The sequence below is a fragment of the Schistocerca cancellata genome, chromosome 2 (genome assembly GCF_023864275.1).
Source record: "Schistocerca cancellata isolate TAMUIC-IGC-003103 chromosome 2, iqSchCanc2.1, whole genome shotgun sequence".
In the NCBI taxonomy this organism is placed as follows: Eukaryota; Metazoa; Arthropoda; class Insecta; order Orthoptera; family Acrididae; genus Schistocerca; species Schistocerca cancellata.
Genome location: NC_064627.1, coordinates 779,980,325 through 779,997,179, shown reverse-complemented (window position 1 = coordinate 779,997,179; position 16,855 = coordinate 779,980,325).

Sequence of the window (16,855 nt, the reverse complement as noted above, 5' to 3'; positions counted from 1 at the left end):
GGTCGAACGTTATCCTGTCGGAGAACGCACACTGGAATGCTGTTCATGAATGGCAGTACAACAGATCGAATCAACAGACTGACGTACAAATTTGCTGCCAGGGTGCGTGGAGTAACCACCAGAGTGGTCCTGTTGGTATACAAAATCGCACCTTAGACTGTAACTCCGACTGTAGCTTCAGTGTATCTAACACGCAGACAGATTGGTTCTCGTAGCCCGATTATACGACTTTCTTCAAACTCAGTGAGGTGTTGATAATAGCGCCTTTCCAGCCTTACAGGCGTTCTCGGCTCAATCAACTCACCACGTGAAAGCCGGCCGGTGTGGCTGAGCGGTTCTAGGAGCTTCAGTCTGGAACTGCGCAGCTTCGAATCCTGCCTCGGGCATGGATGTGTGTGATGTCCTTAGGTCAGTTAGGTTTAAGTAGTTCTAAGTTCTAGGGGACCGATGACCTCAGACGTTAAGTCCCATAGTGCTCAGAGTCATTTGAACCAGCACGACCAATCTCAAACTAAGGAACACTTACGACCGTTACAACGTGGATTTAAAGCAAACCTGATCGGTATCCTCATGGTGGCGCCACTAGCACCACATTTATGCGAATGGCGCGCAGGCTGGACATCATCTTTTAAATGTAGGAACACACCTATCAACTTGCGTTTATGTGGCACATCTCCTTCTTGGTGTTGCGACTTTCTTCCGTGCCGGCCGCGGTAGTCTAGCGGTTCTAGGTGCGCAGTCCGGAACCGCGTGACTGCTACGGTCGCAGGTTCGAATCCTGCCTCGGGCATGGATGTGTGTGATGTTCTTAGGTTAGTTAGGTTTAAGTAGTTCCAAGTTCTAGGGGACTGATGACCACAGATGTTAAGTCCCATAGTGCTCAGAGCCATTTGAACCATTTTGAACCTTCTTCCGTCAGTATATTAAACAATTAATCAGTGTAGCTTCGTTAACTCTGTTAGCTATTCTCGAAGACGAGCGGAGAATTACACGAAGAAGATTTTGGATTCGTCGATGGCTTGAACAACATACTGCTGGTAGAGCAATGCTACTAAACAGTGTACAACGATCTGAGGTAGACACTCGTACAAGTTATTCGTTAGCTCAACAGAATTTTAATCCAGTTTTCGGCTTTAAATTGAATATACTGAAGGTACATTGTCTAATGTGAGTTTGCGCATGCATAACATAGTTACTCTTGATGTTGCATTGACTACCAACACTCTGAAATAATGTACTTCGTCACATTAGATTTCAAGATCGATATTAGCTTCGTGATCTCAATCGAATGGAACAGAAATTTTTCTGAAGGTGCTCACCGTCATTGAAAAAGATATTTAGCGGCAAGATACAAACATTAGCCAGTCTATAAACCCAGAGATAGGTACATACATTTTACAGAAAGTTTCATAATCGCAAAAACTTCCAATGTTTAACTTTTGTTTCCCTTCTGACATAGGCTGGCAGTAACATTATGATACGTCTCCTCTGACGAAACATTCCAGTCGTTGGCCTTTGAAACAAGGATTGCAGCAAATACGCTATTCATTCTAAATATCATCAATTTTGAGATAATGCTACCTTTAAATGAATAAGAAAGAACCAGAATCTGTTAGAAAACAAAAGAGGAAAAAACATATTTGGATGAAAGTGGACGCCAACCCGCTGCTTTTTCCCTCACATTTCCAGACCTTATCAACTGCTCTACAACTTCTATATAGCAGTTGTGTATCCTCATATGGCACACACTTTTTAAAGGCTGTATCTACAACTGTCATTGTTTGATATTTAATACGAAAATTGTACCAGAAAGGCGCACTTTGGTAGGTCATCGTTGTGCTGTAGCACTGAAACGGTATACTTTCGTGGCACACAAGTTATAACACAACTACAGAAAGCCTTTACCCATGGATATATGGTTTCTTGTCATTTTATTATAAAAAAATCATAACTAGAAAACGATCTATTTTCGAGAGATCCTCAACTTACAGGTGCTTTGAAACAAATTATATTCATGCCATGTGTATTCTATGGAGAAGAAAATCCAACAGATATGTACGTATGTACTCAATGCATTATGGCGACTCGTTCTGCTTGTGACGTAAAGGATATGTGCATCACACTGACCACATTCTTTTTCACGAGACAAAAACCTGACATGCCTGATTCTTCATTTCGCGCTCCTCAGTTTAGTGAAAAGTTGAATTACACGCTGTGACGTCACCAGCTCCTCGTCCGCGTTCGTTTTCACGTCATGTGAAAGGACAGCTTAAGCCATCCTCACACGAGACGTGTTTCTCATCGTGAATTACGTCAAACTTGGTACATCACACATAATGTGCTACTCATCGTAATCTGCGACCGTAGCTCTCTCCAGCTGCCCTTATCGCCTATATCAGGAGTGCAGACCACACAGTTTGTTTACGAAAAAGGATGCAAGTAAAATTCCTACATCAGCTCTATTAAAACGCACTTTGTTCCATTCTCCATGTTGTTCTGTTTGTGACGTGTCAATTAGTAGCACATCTGTGACTTCAGTCCTTCTTTTACACTCGGCGGTGGCGACATTGCGGCAGTGCTGGCGATTTTGTAGTTTCTTGTTTGGCAAACGGCACTGAGCTGGTTGTGAGATACGTCACACGTACCCGGATTTGATGGCGTAATTTGCATGTGGAGATGACTGGCTGTTGTGTCATGTCCTTAGGTTAGTTAGGTTTAAGTAGTTCTAAGTTCTAGGGGAGTGATGACCACAGATGTTAGGTCCCATAGTGCTCAGAGCCATTTGAACCATTTTGCATGTGGAGATGTCATATAACTGTGACTTGAGGTGGAAAATATCGGACTGCCTTACAAGAATAATATGGTGACAGACCTGCATCCAACAAAGGATTGATCCTGTAGGTCAACTTGTGTGTCCCTGCGCCCTATACTTCTGTTGTGTTCAATGACAGTTTGCATTTCCGGTTTCTCAAGTTACTGTGTATTCCAGTAGAGGATGAATTATTCCACTTTTAAGATCCTTGTCTTCGAACAGTTGTGATAGTCACTGAATTGACTATATTAGTAGCATATGTTATTCGTGTCGACTATGTTGGCCGCACTTCGGTGATAAGAAACGACAATACTGATTGTTACTTGACAGTAGAAAAACATAAAATACTTGCTTCCCTTATGTGCAAGCTGTGTAAACAGTGTTACTAATTTCTTGATTTTAATTAGTATCTCATTGTTTACAGAACTTGATGTCTGTTATACTGACTGAGTTTGTTTAAATGTCTATTGCTGTTCTTAACATCTCATTACCAAGTAATTTTAAGAAATATGAAAACTTAAAGGAAGCAGATATAGTTTTCAGTTCGAGATCTTTGTGAACTTAGATTCATATTACCTTAATTCGTCCACTATGATATAAAACTGAGAAAAATGTACCTAATATTAATTCTTAATAATCTAATAATCTGTGATTACCTTGTGCAATAAATATTTGAAAGTGTCAGTTGCCTTTCTAACACAGTGATACATAAAAAACTTAAATGTCTGTGAGCATGATACAAGGCAGAAAGAAAAGTTATATATCCAGTCAATAAGACTCAAATGGCTCTGAGCACTATGGGACTTAACAGCTGTGGTCAGCAGTCCCCTATAACTTAGAACTACTTAAACCTAACTAACCTAAGGACATCACACACATCCATGCCCGAGGCAGGATTCGAACCTGCGACCGTAGCAGTCGCGCGGTTCCGGACTGCGCGCCTAGAACCGCGAGACCACCGCGGCCGGCGATCAGTCAATAAGAACATCAACTTTCAAAACTTCCATTACAAATAGAAAGCTACAAATTTACAGTTGTCTTCGAAATGAGATAACGATTATTCCTTCATTCTCAGTTTTTAGTAAAATCCCAAACGCTTTCTTATTTTTCTGTGCTCATCATAAGAATAAACCACTTGTAAACATTACACTATGTATTCTTCCGCGTTTGCTGGACTCTCATTGGATTTCGTTTCACGTGGCGCGAAAGCCAAGCTGTCCCGAGTATAGTGAAATACGATAATGAGGATGCGTTTTATGCTGTGCCTCACGCGTTCCTCGACTCAGCGATATAATACGGGACAACAGTTTCACCGGCGCATTTAACTTGGACAGTACCGCCCAGGCAAGTGATCCAAGTAACCTGTAATTATGTGTACAGTTGCAGAAAAGACGTAGAAAGAGACGAGCACAGAACAATATAGCTCTGAATGTTATGTAATTTTTAAACAGAAGGTAATAATATATGGTAAAACGCAGACGATATGCTTCTTAGGTAATGTTGTTGTTGTTTGTTTGGGGGGAAGAGACCAAACAGCGAGGTCATCGGTCTCATCGGATTAGGGAAGGATGTCGGCCGTGCCCTTTCAAAGGTGATTTAGGGAAATCACGGAAAACCTAAATCAGGATGGCCGGACGCGGGATTGAACCATCGTCCTCCCGAATGCGTGTCCAGTGTGCTAACCACTGCGCCACCTCACTCGGTTCTTAGGTAACTGGACGGAAAACATAACAAGCTCTCGATCTCAGTTGACATAGCATTGTAATTAAAAACAAGACTGATGAAAATTCCTGACTTTAACAAGGATAATTTTTTCTGCATGGGGTATGTGTTGCGTGCGCACTGTTCGCATTTCACCATGTAGTTAAATATTGAAATCATTGAAGGTATTACAGTCAGTCGTCTGGTAATCTCCATATCGGACTCAGAGGAATACATTTCAGTTCTGCTACGTTGATACGAGCGGTTCTAGGCGTTTCAGTGTGGAAGCGCGCGACCGCTACGGTCGCAGGTTCGAATCCTGCCTCGGGCATGGATGTGTGTGATGTCCTTAGGTTAGTTAGGTTTAATTAGTTCTAAGTTCTAGCCGACTGATGACCTCAGAAGTTAAGTCACATAGTGCTCAGAGCCATTTGAACCATTTTTGTTACGTTGATAACGATGAGATAAGCAACTGAATCGCAATCCACCAACAAGTCCGCATTTCCTCCTCCTCTTTTATGACGTCCTGTTCTGCATTTCATCACCTTTCGGCAGTGACGTATCACAAAGCTTCCTGCATTAGTTCCAGTACGTTTCGCAGCTTAAATGTCTTGTTATTTCTCGTGATAGATCCCTTAACTTGACTCCAGATCAATTCTATTGGGTTCAGATTACAGTGTTAAACTGAAAAGTGACTAAAGTGCAGCATTTGTACATGTGGTAGACGCCGAGAAAATTATTGTTTTCCATTTTTCTACGACGCTTATCACTCTGGCTCATATGAGATCACATCTGTTCAAATGGTCCAAATGGCTCTGAGCACTATGGGACTTAACATCTATGGTCATCAGTCCCCTAGAACTTAGAACTACTTAAATCTAACTAACCTAAGGACATCACCCAACACCCAGTCATCACGAGGCAGAGAAAATCCCTGACCCCGCCGGGAACGAACCAGGGAACCCGGGCGTGGGAAGCGAGAACGCTACCGCACGACCACGAGCAGCGGACTTCACATCTGTCCTACAAAACAGTGGGCATAGTCAAACAATGTGTATTTGATCTTCCATTTTTCTCCAAAAAATTTAATTGTATAATATTTTCTTAACATCAACAATCTTTAACAATGTTTTATAAAATATCGATAATTAAGAGTCTGTACTTGCAATGAAAACCAGAATTTTATGTGCGATATGTACACTATGTGATCAAAAGTATCCGGACACCCCCAAAAACATACGTTTTTCATATTAGGTGCATTGTGCTGCCACCTACTGCCCGGTACACCATATCAGCGACCTCAGTAGTCATTAGACATCATGAGAAAGCAGAATGAGGCGCTTCGCGGATCTCACGGACTTCGAATGTGGTCTAGTGATTGGATGTCACTTGTGTCATGCGTCTGTACGCGAGATTACCACACTACTAAACATCCCTAGGTCACCTGTTTCCGATGTGATAGTGAAGTGGAAACGTGAAGGGACAGGGATATTACAAAAGCGTACAGGCCGACCTCGTCTGTTGTCTGACAGAGATCGCCGACTGTTGAAGAGGGTCGTAAAGTGTAATAGGCAGACGTCTTTCCAGACCATCACACAGGAATTCCAAACTGCATCAGGATGCACTGCTAGTACTATGACAGTTAGGCAGGAGGTGAGAAAACTTGGATTTCATGGTCGAGCGACTGCTCATAAGTCACACACGACGCCTCGCTTGGTGTAAGGAGCGTAAACACTGGACGATTGAACAGTGGAAAAACTATGTGTGGAGTGACGAACCACGGTGCACAATGTGGCTACCCGATGGCAGGGTGTGGGTATGGCGAATGCCCGGTGAAGCCAGCGGGTGTAGTGCCAACAGTAAAATTCGGAGGCGGCTGTGTTATGGTGTTGTCTGTTTTTCATGTATGGGGCTTGCACCCCTCCTTGTTTATGTGGCACTATCACAGCATGGGCCTACATTGATCTTTTCGGTACATTCTTGCTTCCCATTGTTGAAGAGAAATTCAGGGATGGTGATTGCATCTTTTAACCCGATCGAGCACCTGTTTAGAATGCACGGCCTGTGGCGGTGGTTACACGACAATAACATCCCTGTAATGGACTGGCCTTCACAGAGTCCTGAGCTGAATCCTATAGAACACTTTTGGATGTTTTGTAATGCCGACTTCGTGCCAGACATTACCGACCGACATCGTTACATCTCCTCAGTGCAGCGCTCTGTGAAGAATGGGCTGCCATTCCCCAAGAAACCTGCCAGCACCTGACTGAACGTATGGCTGCGAGAGTGGAAGCTGTCGTCTAGGCTAAGAGTGAGCCAACACCATACTGAATTCCAGCATTACCGATGGAGGGCGGCACGAACTTTTAAGTAATTTTCAGGCAAGTGTCCGGACACTTTTGATCACATAGTGTAATTAGAAACTAGAAGACGTGCATTTTTCTGTTACTCTGTCTTGAATGCTTCAACCACCGATATATCGTTAAATGATAATTACAAAAAATTATACCAAAACACGATGCGTTCTCGATAAATCTTTAATGCGCCAATGCTTTTCGCAACACGCATGTTACAATAGGAAATACTCCATATACGAAAAGCCTTTGAACACCTATACTTTAACATAACGGATTTTATGGGTTTGAAAGAGATCCGCGCTGTGCTAGTACTTTGAAACAGCATACATTCATAACAAATAAATTACAATATAAAAACCACGAATTGTGGGATTCAATTGCAAATGAAGTCTCCTTCGTTCTGCTTGTGACGTGGAAAGCGATTTTGAATTTCATGGCCCGCTTTCCTCTTTACGTGTCTGATTCTGCCTCTCACGCTTGAGAATGCTCCGGTATTTTACGTTTCGACGTCACAAAACTCGACCAACTCCAGTTACGCGTTCTTTTTCTCTTCACGTGTGCGGACGACGTTAGGTTGTTTTTCGTGTTTCCTTTGCAACGTCGTCGCCCGCTTACCGACCTCTGGAAAGCCTTTCGTACCTGTAAGACTGGTGCAGTGCCTGTAAATTGCTGGCAGACGTGTAATATTTACTGACTATATATGGACGCTGCTCCCAGCTTACTCTTTTGAAGTTACTCGGGACTGGTGGAACACCTTAGTGGGAGTCGCGCATCCAAAAACTGAAATCTAGCCGAAGGAGGTAGTGCAAACACGGTCGAAATGTAGTAGCAGCTCATGCACTGTGTAAACATTCACTTATTCAGTCTTACCTGAAAGTTAAATCTAGCAGGAAAGCAGCGGCACAAGCGAGGTAGCCTGCTGGAGCTGTACACCGCTCGGTGCCACCCAAGTGACTACACTCTTGTTCTCCCAAACAACAAATTCCCCTGCTTCAAACTGAATTCAGTCTCCCCTAAAACAGCGTGATACACCGTGGAAGATAAGCCACACTTTCGATCTGGTTGCCGCGGTCTGGTCTTTGAGTCGATGCAGCACTTAGTAAGCTGATACTTTTGACACTGCAAAATAAATCGTAAAAAAGAAGAACATCCCGTCGGTCACGCCCTTTCCCTCGCTAACTCTAAACCTCTTGCACTCGCGACACGCACTTCGCCAAAGACGTGCGTTCGGTGTCACTTTCCTAGTAATACTCCCAGTTTCTTGTCTATTTCTGGACACTGTCACGTTCTCCAGGGCTTTATTATTGTTTGCGTTTGACACTTAGAGATCCCGTTTGTTTTACCTAAATCGAAAATTAACGACTTTTTCCTCCCTACATTCTGGAATAATTTTGCTCTTAAAATGTAATTGAATATTTCTTGTTCAGTTCCAGATTCCTGGAGAACTGTCCTCTGGCCCCATTCTGGCTGTTTGTCTTCCAAATAAATGTTCTATTTACTGCACACATTAGATTATAAACGTTTTGTTTCGTAGGTCTACTAATAATGGCAAGAAACGGTAAGATGATTTAAATAACTCATCAGTTTAGTTGTTGGTAACTGTTTCACAATTAAATCTGCTAAATAGTCCTTATGCGTTCAGCATGCAAGTAACTGGTAAAAAGTCTTCCCTGGAAGAAAACATAGATTGAATTCCTCCCCAACACATCAATCTCCCTTGTATTATCGTCGCTGTTTTGACGTATAACATGCGAAGAGAAAAGGAATACAGCGCTCTATTGTTAGTAAATGAGTATCGTTTGTCACTTTTTAATTCTTCTGTATTTAACATTTATTCCTAATTTATCAATAGAATTCTGTCACCAGTCATCGTTGTACACTTGCAGCAGTATTTTAATGGATGCGCATGCATTATAGATGATAAGATACACGTTCCGACAATTCACGAAGAGTGACTTTTCTTTTCTTTTTCTTATCAGACATGTATAAGGTTTTGTTTACCTCGTTCGCGGTTTACTCTTCAGCGGGCTATAATGCGTAAAATGCTTTATTTTGCGGTGTTGCGTATTTACTTTTGGTTTTTCTGCGCCCAAGAAGAGAAGAGAAAGTAGCAAAAGAAGTAGAAGTAGTAAAATCACGTGGCACTGCCCGCTATAAACACGAAAGCGAGTACGCAAATTTTACGTGGATGTAGATGTAATGAAGATAAAGATGATCTACTGTTAATCTACACTCAGCATCATTGTGGACCGTAAGACCGTGGAATGGTTGCAAGTGGAGAAAGTTCCCACAGATCTTCGACTCCATTTGTTTCCTGGTTCTTATCTTCGAGAAATCAGATATATAACCTCTTTGAAAAGATTCTATTACCTCCGAACTCAAGACAATGTAGCTGACTTAGAAGATGAGGAGATGACGTCTTCAGTTAGAATTTCCATAAAGACTAGAAGTGACAAAATTTTCGAAACAAAACAGTATCCCGGCCATCTTTATTCGCCTCAGAATCTGCAAACATGTTTTTATGTTACACTTTCAGACTGTCAGTGTATCGCGCAATATGTGCCTATCATTGTGTGAAGACAATGGGGACGACTATTTTGTATTCAAGTTTGCAGGTCCGATAAGGGATCTGCTGTCACCACTCTGCGCGTAGGCACGCCCTGGCGTGTGTTTGAGTCGATTTGAGATAGCTACGTAAATTCTAAACGAGTCGGGCGTCGTGTCAATTGAATTCAAATCTTCCGCTAACTCCCACGAAGTTTGACACAAATCTTCAATCACTTTCACTTCGAAAGCCGCTGAATGAACGGCCTCTGTCACCTGGATTGACACTATTCTTAGCAAAGTTAAACTTCAAACGCTCAAGTAACGAATCACTAGAATTTCAATACAGGATGCTGCGAACTGAGAATCTTTAACATTCAAATCCCATCGTAAAGGGTTTCTGCATACGTGTTTTTGAAGGAAATCTTATTACTTCCAGTAATTTCAGTAACATTTTCTAACAATCTTGCTTCTTGATTTGTTTATCTTAATGGTAATCAGTTCTCACTGAAAATAAAGTGCGTGTAATGAAACATTTGTACTTTGCAAATTTTCTACTGTCACATCAGTGTACATATATCTCTGAAAGAGAAATTCTTTCGTACTGCTATAGCTTTGATATCGTCATCGTTTTACACATCCTTCCATGTGACAAAAGTTTTTCGCATGTGTGCGTGTTTGGGGGGGGGAGGGTGTTTTACACCATGTGCGTACGTGTATATGAAAAAAGTGCTTCATATAATGTTCACGACTGCATGAACACAAGCTTCCCGCACTGCGACGTAATGATGCTCGATTTTCGACATAAGTGTCCTAAAACTAAAACAGTTTCACTTTAATGATTTGTTTACATTGTTTTCAATCATGCTTAAGTACAGTGACAGTTGAATAAGTCGTCTCTCACATCATGTTTTGGTTCTGGAGCACCACCACCCCAAGGAACTTTCGTCACAAAGGAGAATAAAAGGTGAAAACTACTGTAAATAACACGAAATGTGTATCTTGTTGAGAATATCCGTCTGATGACGATCCTGTCGGTTGGAAACCGGTAACAGTGCTATTTACATGAATAATTAACATTATTAAAAGTGCCTGGTTACTGTTTTCTTCTCTACAAGAATCAACCTGGAATCTAATCATTGTAGAATGTGTGGAGCTGAATGGCAGTTGTTTGATGCAGTATAACTTCAACAGTTCCACTTTTGACAGAGCATATATCTGAAGCTAATCCTTAAATGACATTGACAAGTAGTTACACTAGAACCCCACACAAGAGAAACCGAATATTTTAATACTGACACCTCTGGCTGTTGATATACTTTCCGGGATGTGAGGTCGTGGTCCAAGAACTTTTCTGCTCCTTACGTTTCGTCCAGGACTGCGCTGGACTTCCTCAGAGGCGCTGTTCCGCTGAGTCTTGCCGACTGACTCGGCAAGACTCAGCGGAGCAGCGCCTCTGAGGAAGTCCAGCGCAGTCCTGGACGAAACGTAAGGAGCAGAAAAGTTCTTGGACCACGACCTCACATCCCGGAAAGTATATCAATAGCCATGTCGCCCGGTCGTGAAAGCCTTCATTCTACCGACACCTCTGGTTTTTTTTTTTTTTTTTTTTGATGGAATAATTAGTGGCGAAGAGTGTGCGAACTGCAACCGAAACTGGTTTCTGTAAGTCGGTTCAAGCAAAAGAATTTTCAATAAGACCCCAGTCGATTTCTCCCCCTTCTTTCTTTATCTAAGTGCGTTAGTGATCCGTCTATAATGACATCAGTTTTACCGTGGCGTTAAAACACTTACTTCCAACACACAACCACAAAACAGAAATTGAGGAAAGTCGTTATTAGAACCACGTAAATATTAAAAACCAATCATAAAGTCACGTTGTTGGTCGCCTGGATGAAACATTAACAGAAACAGAGGTTTTTCGTATAGTTAGACACGCACGACTGATACAAACCGAGCACCAATCTTCGACCAGGGAGTTAATTACGAAAACTTGCACTTGAATGAAGCAAGGAAAATTGAATACTTAATTTAAACATGTGCATCAGCTACAAGGAATGGACATTTTCATATACCGGAGTGTGACGTTCATAAACTCAATTTGTGGGCAGTTACTAAATAAATGATTGTATCGTTACTGCGATTATGAAAACTACTACTATGCAAAACTGACTAGTACACCTTATAAGAGAATATCTAAAAAATTGAATTAAGATTTGATTAATCACCCTTGCATTATAACTTGTCTTTGTTACTGAGTGTATTAATTCTCTCTGCCCTTAGACGTACTTTGAGAATATCGCATAATAATTTATTAGCGTCTGTTCGTGCAAATTACTGAACACCAACCGTTAGTGTCTGTAATTGTCAGTGGGGAACGTGACCAGCGACAGATCTGGGATCAAGGACCTTGAAGCATCCGATCTTCTCTCGTTTACATTGGAGTCTGTCATAACTCTTCCTGCTGTCTATCTCATTCTCAGTGACCGTATTGTGTCTGAACATTTGTTATATAATATCTTGCGCCAGGGAACTACCGCGGTGCAGAAATAATATTTACGTGTTGTAATTAGGTCGGGATGCATATTACGCAACGAAGTTAGTTCTAGTAATGCCCACGGTAATCTGAAAACAGCTGCAATATATAACTTTTCATTTCTCTTCCTTCACTGACAGCTCTGGTAAAGTGTGCATGTAGAGACTGGATTACTGTTTATTCACTTGGACGTAATTGAATGTTAGAGTGGTGGAGGCAACAGACGCGTCTGTGGCTACTGAGATAAAAGATTGGTAAATGACCTCACACTTTTTCCTTTTGAGAGACAGACTACGTAGGCATCTGGAGTCTTCTCCTATTGGCAGGGGATTTGGTTGTCTGAACGTTGATAGAATTAATAAAAAGAGGACAGGGGATAGCTACAATCAGTGAAAGGCCTTTTGAGACGTTAGTTTGGAAATACATTGTAATCAAGAGAAGACACAAATTGAGGTAGCCCTGTTACAAAAGTTACTATGGTCCAGTCCCAAATATTGGCATAAATATCGATCTTGCTTTCTGCTGTAGGCCAGGCAGTATACGAGGCAGATACACAAGAAGTTCAATGAAATAATGGAATCGAGAACTTTTTTTAATATAATTTATTGGCCTTTGGCATTAACTATGTAGCCAGGGAAGAGATTCAGCTACATACTAGGTATACAATGTCCAATATACACCATACACATTAGAAATTACAATAATTACAGGCTAACTTCATGGTACAGTCCGTACATCCACGCACTCAGCGAAGTTCATATATCACAACTTCTTACGCTCGAACCTTTGAGACTGACTTATAACTGGATATTCGCTTATTGCAGAAACTGAGCAACAGTGACATAGTCCGTTGCGGCCAGCTGCAGGAACAGGTCCGTCACAGATGTAGATTGAGGAATTCTTGCTCTGGTCAAACCCTTAAGAAACTTGCAGCGTTAACTGTCATAGCGTGAACATCCTAGTATCACATGGTTGAGGTTTGCAGTTTCAGTTGGGTGGGCTTCGCAGTAGAGAGGTGGCTGAACTTTCACCTATAAAGATGTGATGCGTGATAGCTGTGATCCAGCCGGATGCGCGTTATGGTAGTGGTATGACGAAGTCGAGAACAAATAAAAAACGGTTCAAATGGCTCTGAGCACTATGGGACTTAACATCTGAGTTCATCAGTCCCCTAGAACTTAGAACTAACTACTTATACCTAACTAACCTTAGGACATCACACACATCCATGCCCGAGGCAGGATTCGAACCTGCGACCGTGGCGGTCGCGCGCTTCCAGACTGAAGCGCCTATAACCGCTCGGCCACATGGCCGGCGAGAACTAATCCCTAGAGAGAGAGAGAGAGTGAAAGTGATTACGAGAATGTTACCTCGAAAATACTAAAAGTAAACCACGGGAATTGAGGTGCGAAAGACGTAACAGGGGCGGCGTAATATTACCACATTACTGCTGACGAACTCACAGTACCAGACGCGAGCGTGGTATTCCGCGGTAACGGCTCCTGAAAACCACGTTAGTTGTTGCAAGCTCCCTTCTGGTAATCGTGATACTCGATAGCAGTAACTTTACACAAGACTGCTTCCAAAGTGACAAAAGGTCAACTCTGAAGCAAAATATCCGCGTCTTACGCCTTACAGCTACTGACGTAGCGACACGTCTTACATCTTCAAGAAACTGCGTACGACTGGGGCTGGGAGACGGTCTCTAAGGACTTCTCTTACCCTCAGCCTGTCTCCATAGCGCTCTTCCCCGGTAACTAGAGGGGAGGGGGGAGGGGCCACTAAAGACTCCTGTGTCTCAGAATGGAAACGTGGCTCGGCCGTTTGAAGGTTAGATTACTGGGTCTCTTTGGGCGCCAACTTTAGGAAGTGCGAAACGAACTGGTATCCCTACGGACCACATGTCCTCTGATCGTGTTGAAAGGTGACGGCTCCAGATTTTAGGACAACCAGCTATCTTGAGAATTTTAATATTAATTACACGGTATACGGGAAAAATGTTTAACCCCCACCATCCGATATTTCACCTTGTAGGCATGACGTTGCTGTGGTTTTTTCAAAAATGGTTCATATGACTCTAAACACGATAGGAATTAGCATCTGAGGTCCCCTAGACTTAGAGCTACTTAAATCTAACTAACCTAAGGACATCACACACATCCATGCCCGAGGCAGGATTCGAACCTGCGACCGTAGCAGCAGCGCGGTTCCGGACTGAAGCCCTAGAACCGCCCGGCCATAGCGGCCGGCTTTGGTTGTTTGATCGGAGAAAATTAGTTTTGATACTCAAATTGATTGGTTTAATTAAGCAACTTTCTGACTACTCAATTAATAGGTCCTTGCTCAGTATCAATCAACTCTTTACTTCGCCAGCAAAGTGAATCTGTAATTGGATTTCCTGATTTATTTTTATATCACTCTCTCTATCTCTCTTTGTTTCTGTCACTAGAAAGGGTTGTTTTTGTAGCTTCATTACATGCTGTATCTGCCCATGGAAAATCTATGGGTTACATGCAAAAGTCCTTCCTGTATTGTTATTACGTAAATGAAGAGCGTCGCTTCAAAGAAGTTTAGCTTGCATATGGGCGTTTAGTAAGTAATGCAACGCTTCTTTATCGGTCGGTTTCTATTGAAAAAATACGGAGGGTTTTTTTCTTTTTTTTTGCGGGACATTGTGCAATATTCCCGCTTCAGCCCCTACAGCTTCATGAAGTTCCAATATTGGAGGCGCTCTACATAGTCTTCAACATGGCCTCTATAATGGAGGTACGTTCCAAGCTGAGAGCTGTCTCTGAGTTTCTTTTGGCAGAAAAGCAAAGCATCGCAAATATTCGCAGGCATTGCAGGATGTCTAAAGCGAACTGGCAGTGAACAAAAGCACGGTGACTTGTTTGGCGAGTCGTCTGTCATCATCACAGAAAGCTTACGCAAATCTGTCCGATCTCCTCCACTGAACCCACAAAACTTCATTGTTCTTCCTCATCCACCCTACAACCTAGGTCTCGCACCTTCCAGCTGTTCGGCCCAATGAAGGATGCACTCTGTCCGAAGCAGTACGTGGTTGATGGGGAGGTTACTGATGCAGCAAGACGTTGGCTCCGACGTCGACCAGTAGAGTGATACCACGTAAGGCCGTGGCATTGAACGGAGATTATGTTGAAAAACGGAATTTTGTAGCCAAAACATTGGGGAATAACATTGTGCACTGTAATTCTGAATAAAATGAATCTACTTTCAGAAAAAAATATATTACATTAGTTATTGAACGCCCCTCGCATGACCTTGGAGAATAAGCCCTTCACACGCAGTTCTTAGTGTATGACTAAATATAGCAAAACTTTTAATGCCAAGATTTATATCAAAGCAGTGCCACAATTTAAATCAAGTTGAGGATCGAGCAGATAGTTAACTTTCATCAGAAAAATTCGTAGTTGCTCTCCCAACTTGAAATGAGATGACAGTTTTCATTTAACTCAGACTTAAACAGTTCCACAGTCTATTCTGATGTACAAGTGCGCACACAATAACAATGACACACACTCAAAGCTAGATATGCAACGTTAAATAAAAACCAGTCGATGTCCGAAACTATACCCACCGACAATCAGAAACGAATTCATAGCGAATTTTTTTCTCATCCTAGCAAAAGTATTTGCGCTCCGCACAGTACTTTGCACGAGTCGGATCTTCAATCTGAGCCGGCCGTAGTGGCCAAGCGGTTGTAGGCGCTACAGTCTGGAGCCGCGCGACCGCTGCGGTCGCAGGTTCGAATCCTGCCTCGGACATCGATGTGTGTGATGTCCTTAAGTTTAAGTAGTTCTAAGTTCTAGGGGACTGATGACCTCAGAAGTTAAGTCCCATAGTGCTAAGAACCATTTTGCAATCTGACCCTGATTGTTGCGGCGCAGTGAACTCGTATAAGGGAGTCATCCAGACATGGATTTTACGCGATTTTCCTTAAATCGAGTAAGGTAAGGGCGGGAGTGGTTGCTTTGAAGCGGACAAGGCCGCGTTTGTGCTGCGTCTCTAATGATCTCATTGTCGTTCTCTCTATCTCCATCTAATGTGAACAGTTCGTCTCTATAAATCCTAGTAACATAATATATAGCTATTTAATTAGGTATTTAACTGTTCCATCATAATTTTTTCTATGTATGATTTCTTTTTCCAGTGAAGCTTATAGCACCCCAGTACATCCACTTCTTTAAATAGTGCCTCATAATTTTTTTCTATACATTAACTTGTTTAAGACCTCTGATTTTAGACAATTTCAATAAGACTACTAGATGTATTCTCTACTGTGATGTGATGATTTCTGTACACAGTCTCACAAGATACTTACAACTCTGAGATCTCTTTCCCTTCTGAACAAATACTCCCTCCATCAGTCACTGGCGATTCTTGATTGCTCGCAGGAGTTTGGTCACTGTTTCACAATATCTGTCTGAGTTTATTGTTGTCTCAGGTTGCATGAAATCGATGAGGAGTACACCTTTCCTGCCGACTGCGTTTGTGAACCAGAGTGAAGCCACTGACGACATTATTGTCTTGTTTCGGGGGTGTAGTGAAACACCCACGTTTCATCTCCCATGACGGTAAAGTGCAACAACTTCTCTTTGTTGCCTCTCCCCTCACATTGTTGAAAACAGTCATGGTATTGCTCCTTGTGTCCATCAGGCAGCATCCGGGGGACCCAGTGAGCACACACTTGGCAATAGCCCAACGTTTCTGTTAAAGTTCTTTCAGCTGCGACGTGGGAAGCTTCAGGAATGCGTTCATCAAGTTCACAGACAGTGATCCCACGATATTTGAGCAGCTCACCGTTGATCGTCTGGACAGTCGCATCTGAAAACGGCGGTCTTCCATTCCGTTCTTCATCGTGAACTTCCGTGCGACTCTCAGCAA